This window comes from Eptesicus fuscus, chromosome 18 (assembly GCF_027574615.1).
Source record: "Eptesicus fuscus isolate TK198812 chromosome 18, DD_ASM_mEF_20220401, whole genome shotgun sequence".
Lineage (NCBI taxonomy): Eukaryota > Metazoa > Chordata > Mammalia > Chiroptera > Vespertilionidae > Eptesicus > Eptesicus fuscus.
In genome coordinates, this window is record NC_072490.1 from 32,246,356 (window position 1) to 32,253,582 (window position 7,227).

General features: G+C 42.6%; 1 long non-coding RNA gene across 1 annotated transcript; it reads right to left on the minus strand.

The window, feature by feature from the left end:
* Positions 1-3,148: 3,148 nt before the first annotated feature.
* On the minus strand, positions 3,149-6,982 carry LOC129147130 (uncharacterized). Its single transcript, XR_008554471.1, has 3 exons — positions 6,612-6,982; positions 6,434-6,524; positions 3,149-3,561 (listed from the first exon to the last, which is right to left on the minus strand). It is a non-coding gene; the product is annotated as an uncharacterized LOC129147130 (long non-coding RNA).
* Between the last annotated feature and the right edge of the window lie 245 nt (positions 6,983-7,227).

A 7,227-nucleotide genomic window follows, 5' to 3' on the forward strand; every position in this document is an offset into this window, starting at 1 on the left:
AGATAAAGAATAGGAAGACTAGTCACAGCAGAGACCACTCAAGGGACTAAAAGACATATAAAGATATTCTCAAACCCATTAGCAATTATCAAAATACAAATTTAAAGCCAAATCAGACATCATAGACCCATCTGATTGGCAAAAATTAAAGAGCTTTTAGAAAAGAATCAAAAGTTGGTGGAGCCCAGGAAACTACTAGACTTTTTTTTTTAAATATATTTTATTGATTTTTCCACAAAGAGAAAGAGAGAGGGATAGAGAGCCAGAAACATCGATGAGAGAGAAGCATCGACCAGCTGCCTCCTGCACAACCCCCACCGGGGATGTGCCCGCAACAAATGTGCATGCCCTTGACCGGAATTGAACCTGGGACCCTTCAGTCCGCAGACTGACGCTCTATCCACTGAGCCAAACCGGTTTCGGCAAAACTACTAGACTTAATAAATGAATTCATCAAGGTAGCAAGATACAAAATCAACATCCACAAATCCATGGCATTTTTATACACCAATAATGAACTCCCAGGAAAATTTAAAAAGCAATCCCATTTATCATTGCAACAACAACAACAACAAAAAATAAGATACCTAGGAATAAACTTAACCAAGGAGGTAAAAGACCTGTACTTGGAAAACTATAGGACATTGAAAAAAGAAATAGAGGAAGATACAAACAAATTGAAGCTTATACCATGTTCATGGATTGGAAGAATTAAATCATTAAAATGTCTATACTATTCAAAGCAATCTATAGGGTCAATGCAATCCCTATTAAAATACCAATGGCATACTTCACAGAGCTAGAACAAATACTTCAAAAATTTATATGGAACCATAAAAGACCCTGAATAGTTGCAGCAATCTTGAGAAAGAATGAAGTAGGAAAGATCACAATACCGGGTATCAAACTATACTACAAAGCCATTGTAACCAAAACAGCCTTTTACTGTTATAAGAACAGGCATATAGACCAATGGATCAGAACAGAGACCCCAGAGATTGACCCACACCACTACGGCCAATTAATATTTGACAATGGAATAAAGACAGTCTCTTCAACAAATGGTCACACTTCCAGGGCAGCCCACAGCCAACAACTGGTTGATAACTTGAGGCCAGGACCCTGACCTTAAGTCATGGCAACTCAGCAAGGCCATCCAGCTCTAGAGCTCTCCAGAGGTCAGTTCTTCCTCTGCCCAGTCCTGCTCCCCTCTCTCCCACGCTCTCTCAAAGGGAAATTTGGAGAACAGAAATTCCCAGTAAATTTCCTTCATGCTCATCTCTATCTCAGACTCTGTTTCCTGAGAAACCCAACTTAACCCACATAACAACATGGGTAAATCATGTAAGAATAGTGATAAAGGGAAAAGAACATTAAGTAACAATATTTCTACTCCAACAATCAATAAAAATTAACAATAGATGCACACAAAACTATACATGTTTTCAAGAACACATACAGATAAAAGAACATGCCTCCACACATTAGGATTGCCTACCGGAGGAAGGGACTGAAGTGGGAATAGAACCGAGGCCAAGGATGACAGCATGACATGAGTGGAGTCAATGTTTTTGTACCTCAGGTTCAAATTAGTACTGCTGCTACTACTACTACTAATAAAGCCATCTGAATTGATGAAATGGGGGGGGGGGTGCTTGGAATATGTGGCTGCCTGAGAAATGGCTTGGGTCTCCATGGCCCTTTATTAACAGGCAAGAAAGCAAACGCAGCAACTGGCTTCCTTAGGAACAGCACTGAGGTCCAGAGCACCACTACCTGTGAGCCCCCACTTTCCAGGGCACCTCATCAGCCCCCCAACTTTATGGCTGGCTGGCCCTGCCCTTCGAATGTCTGGACTATCTCTGGGTCTGTCTTGGAGTGAACCTTTCATTCGAGGTGCTCGCGCCGTCACTGAGAACAGAGTGCATGGAGACTTCCTTGTCTACCAGCGTAACTTGTGTCTGTCTGTGATTTCTTGTACATTGACCAGAATTGAGTTCAGAGCTTGGTTTTGGTTTTATTTGGGGGGAGTATTCTTGGGGGTACTGCTTTTTGTTTCAGAGATCAGAAGCCCAAAATGAGTCCCCCTTTTTTTCAATTTACAGTTGACGCTCAATATTATTTTATATTAGTTTCAGGTCTACAGCCTAGTGGTTAGACATTTACATAATTTACAAAGGAACCCCCCCCCCCCAATAAGTCTAGTACCCACCTGGCACCATATAGTTTTTACAATATTATTGACTATGTTTCCTTTCCCACCCAGTCCCCCAACCGCTTACCTTCTGGCAACCAACCGGCAGTTTGTTCTCTGCATCTGTGAGTCTGTTTCTGTTTATTTGTTTAGTTTGGTCTTTAGATTCCACACAAAAGCTTGTCTTTGCTGTGATGTTCCCGCAGCAAGTTGTGGAGGAGAGAAACGCAGCCCCACTAACCGCGAATCACCAGACCCAGCCAGTATTTCCCAGAAGAACCTGGTAATTGTTGAGCAGCCAAATCAGCTGGGAGGCGGACACTGGTTGGCTCTCCCCATCCCCTCCCCCTTCTTCCTGGGGAGCAGTTCCCCATCCCCCTCCTTGCCACGGGGCTGCAGTTGACGTGGTCCTATGTGAAGTCCTCGTCAAAGGCACGTGCGTGGACGTGGTGTCAGCCACTCCCAGCCTGGCCTTAGAAACCGCTGTGAACAGTGTCCTCCGGACTCGTTCCCGTCTGCTGTTGGATGCAGATCAACACATACCCTCGTGAGCCACGGTCAACGAGGGCAGAACCACGAGATGGCGAGCTGTCCGCTGATCAGGAACACGTGCTTCAGACTCAACAAGAGCAGGGCCGAAGGGAATTAAAGCACATGATAGAGCAAAGCTGGGAAATGCAAGATTCCATAGTCTAGCGATCATTTTGCACACTTGGGTCCGTGTGTTAAAAGGCTTCAGCAAGTCTTCGATTAAGGTCTGAATGTTATTTTCATACTGTTAAAATAGGTATATGTTAAGCTTTAAATGATATGAATAACTTTATTTTCATTCAGGTAAGTTTAGCAAGTCCTGCTGATTGCCTGTTCGGCATCCATTCCCACTTTCTTGCTTATGAACAGAATGGTTAAAACTACGCGATCTCCCAGCACCCTGGCGGCTAAGCAAGGCCTCAACTCCGTTCTGGCCAATAAGATGCAGGTGGAAGCCCCTGAGGAGGACGCTCTGGCCTGGGTTAAAAGGCAAGGTGTTGCTAGGAGGTCACCTGTGCTCTTCGCCTTCTTCTTACTCCAAACTGGAACATGGAGCAGATTTGCAGGGCAGCAGCCACCTTGTAACCACAGGACACGGCTCCCGAGGCAGAAGGCGTGCCTGCTGAGGGGGACAGAGCGGAGACAAGCAGAGCAGCCGGGACCCCCCGTGGCTTGGCTGAGCCGAGTAACAAACAGCCTGGGCCCTGCTGCCTCCCCTCCTCACTCCAATCAACGGTTAAGAGGCGTTGACTGTGTTGTTGTTTTTGCTGTTTGCAGATAAATGGATTCCTGATACCAAACGTGATCTCTCTCCTCATTTTCAAATACAAAGACGTCTGTCAAAAGAAGAAGAAAAGGCTGTCAACTCGGTGCTCTATAATTTATACAAATGTTCCATAATGTAATTTATAGCTTCCAAACGATATTCAGAGATAGTAAGTCACAAAGAGGGAAAGAGACACTGTCTGATAACTAAGGGGCATGTTCCTAAATATCTGACATAAAATATGTAATTGAAAATCTAAAACCCCCATTGCAAAAGTGATTTTTAAAAGCTTCTTAAGTCTTCTTGAGAAATAAACATGTTCTGGCCAGGATAAACATGAAATAAAGGCAAGTATTTACAAAGAGCTACAAGTTATGACTTTTAGTAACTTCAAGATAGATTCAAAAATAAAAAAAAACTGTGGTTTAGTTACTACTTTTATTTTTAAGTATAACCTTTCAATAAGAAAGTAATTTATATGCTATGAAAACTGGTAACATTCCAAAATTATACTGAGCTATAATAATATGAGCTTAAGAGAAACATAAAATAACATAAAAATTTCTTCCAAGGTGTGAATAATAGAAAATATATATGTGTTACTCTCTGCCCCTGGTTCCTGGCACAGAACTTCTAAATCCCTTGCAATTTCCTAAGTGATAAGAGCACTAATATTGGTTCTAATATTTGGTCCTGGACTCCAGTTCCCAACTCAGGGTCCTAAATCCCTTGGAATTTCCTGAGTGACAGGAGTGCCTTCTGTTCTAATGGGGCGACTGTGGGTGGGCTCCTGAATGGGGGCTCATCACCAGGAAGACCAAGCCAGGACTAGAAGCTTAAGACTTTCAACCCTCCCCTCCCCCATCCTCTGGGAGGGGAAAGGGGCTGGAGATTCAGCTAATGCTCCATCATGTCACCTGAGGAAGCCTCCATAAAATCCCAGTGTGTGGGGTTCACAGAACTTCTGGGTAAGTGAGGGGATTGGCGCACCCCAGCTCCACAGGAATATCAGCTCCTGGGCTCAGGGTTCCTCCAGACTCTCGTCTCATCATCTGGCTGTTCACTGATACCCTTTGTTATATCCTTTATAATAAACTCGTAAACACAGCGCTTCCCTGAGTTCTGTGAGCCATTCCAGCAAATTATGAAGCCCAGGGAAGGGGTTGTGGGGACCCCAATTTATAATTGATCAGTCAGAAGTGCAGGTGACAACCTGGGGCTTTCAACTGGTGGGATCTGAGGCTACCACCAGGAAGACCGCGTAGGAATCAAGGTGAATTACGGGACACCCGCTGGTGCCACAGAGAAGTCCTGGATTATGCGAAAAGCCCACACATCTGGTGTCAGAGTGTTGTGGGTGTGAGAGTAAAGGAGAGTAAACGAGAGGAGTGCTTTTCTTTACACATAAGGCTAAAAGTTATTTTTTTTAAACTGTCACTTTTAATCTTGGCCTATGAAATGGTGGGCTCTGAGCCAAGAAAAGGAAATAAAACTATCTCCTGACTTTAAAAAAAATGTATATATGAGCTTTATTTTCTCCAAGTAATTGGGAATTCCAAACTTAGGAACTTTGAATACTTTTAGTTCCCAATAAAAACATGTTGTATAATAAAAATGGTAAAATTTAACATTTCATAGTCTAGTAATTTCCTTATAAATTGGAATCAGAAAAAAACACATCTTTTGGTGAATTAAGTTATTGTTGAAACTCCAATTCTTTGTAAGTGGCTGTGTGTTTTATCTCTGCAGTATTTGTGCACTTACTAAAAAAAGCAAAGATAGAAACATATCATGATATATTTAAATTATACAAAGATTGGGTTTTACAGAAAAGGCAAAATAGCTAAAAGATTTTATGGATATAATTGTCTGCATTTCCTATACTTAATTTCTTATAAAAACAACAATAGTAAAACCTATTCTACTTACTCTTAATTAATATTAGAAAATATATTAATGTAAAATCAATGTGTATTATAATTAATATTACAACTATGTCAAAATCTAAGTAACTAGATTTTTAAAAAATAAATGGCTTCCAATGAAACCAGACATTGATGTATTTCTATTTATATTTGTTTAGATAATTTTCAATAGAAATATTTTATTATGAATTGTTAATATTATTAAAAAGGTATTTTATTATTGCTTATTTACATGTTCTGATCTAAAGTGGCTTTGGCCTGGCTGGTGTGGCTCTACAGGTGAGCATCGACCCAGGAACCGAGAGGTCACCGGTTCCATTCCTGATCAGGGTACATGCCCGGGTTGTAGGCTCAATCCTCAGTAGGGGGTGTGCAAGAGGCAGCCTATTGATGATGTTCCTCTCTTATCATTGTTTCTCTCTATCCCTCTCCCTTCCTCTCTCTCTAAAAAAAAAATCAATAAACTGGCTTTGGGACTTGGGATTTATATGGTAGTGAGTGGGGCAGGAACATGTAGCACCCACCATATATGGATGGGCTCCTTCATGCTTCCCACCCCCGTGCAGTTAGATGGGGCTGCATGGCTAGTCTTGGCCAAAGGGCTAGGGACCAAAGTGGTTCCTGTCCCTTCTGGGACTAGCATTGTAGAGCCAGGATGTGACACCACAGCTCTCTCTTCCCGGCGAAGGGGACTGAGGTGTTCCAGAGGGCGTGTCTCTTGATGGTGGACTTTTTGTCAGACTGGATCCAGAGTGACCGTGTGGAGCAGAACTCTCACTGATCCACGGGAGATACGAACTATAAGTGAGAAAAAACTTGTGTGTGTTAAGCTACATAGTATCCTGGCTAATTAGCTGAGATAAGAGATATTAGTTTTCATCTAAATAGAATATGCAAAACAAAACTAATAAGAGTTAAAATAATGTCATTAGTAAATATACATGTATATGTAAATGCTAGGTTTACATTTTAGGCCATGGAGATAGAGTTATAAGATAATTTTAGGCAAAAATTCACATCTTCTATTTGTCTGTGTTCTCTACTAATTGCATGGGATGTCTACCTCAGATACTGAGAGTCTTGTGATTTTCTATTTCCTTGAGTCCCCCTGGGGAAGTATAAAAAGAGAATGAAAGTGGTTTTCCCCTTCAAATTATTGGTACAATCACTAGATGATGCCAACATGGGAACTTACCTGGAACTGTGAAATGGAAAGCATGCTTGCCACTATGTGGGCTTCCCCGGCCATCAGGTGCTCCTTGGAAGCTCGGCCTGATCCCATCCTGTTCTGGGGTCATACCCAAATTCAGGAAAACTTCCCTGGACACAGACTTTCTCAACACTTTGCCCATTTCTTCCCATTCTCCGATGCACATTTCTCCTCTCCTTTGCCTTTCGTGTTCGGGTTTCGGGTTTGGTGCTATGTCCTTGACTCTGATGCCCCACTCTCTCCTGTGAAGAGCTCGTGCATGCTGCAGCTTCGCTGACTCCAAAGTCAATGCCATTGCAGGCTCCTCCCCAGCACAGGGGGTACATCCGGCGTCCCTTCTCGCAGCATCTTTACTGAGATGTCCTATAAGAAGCTCAAGCAGCTTATCACCTCCCCGCAACCAGCCTGCTTCTCTTCCTCTGCCTCCTCTCTCAACATCCCATCGACCCAGACACCGGGACTATTATCCTAGGAAATCCCCACTCGTCCAAAGTCTTTTCCCCCACATTTCTCATTACTCCCCAATATCTGGACCTTTTCTTCTCACATACAGCTCCTCTTATACTATTGCACCAGCACCATCCCTACTCCATTCCTATAA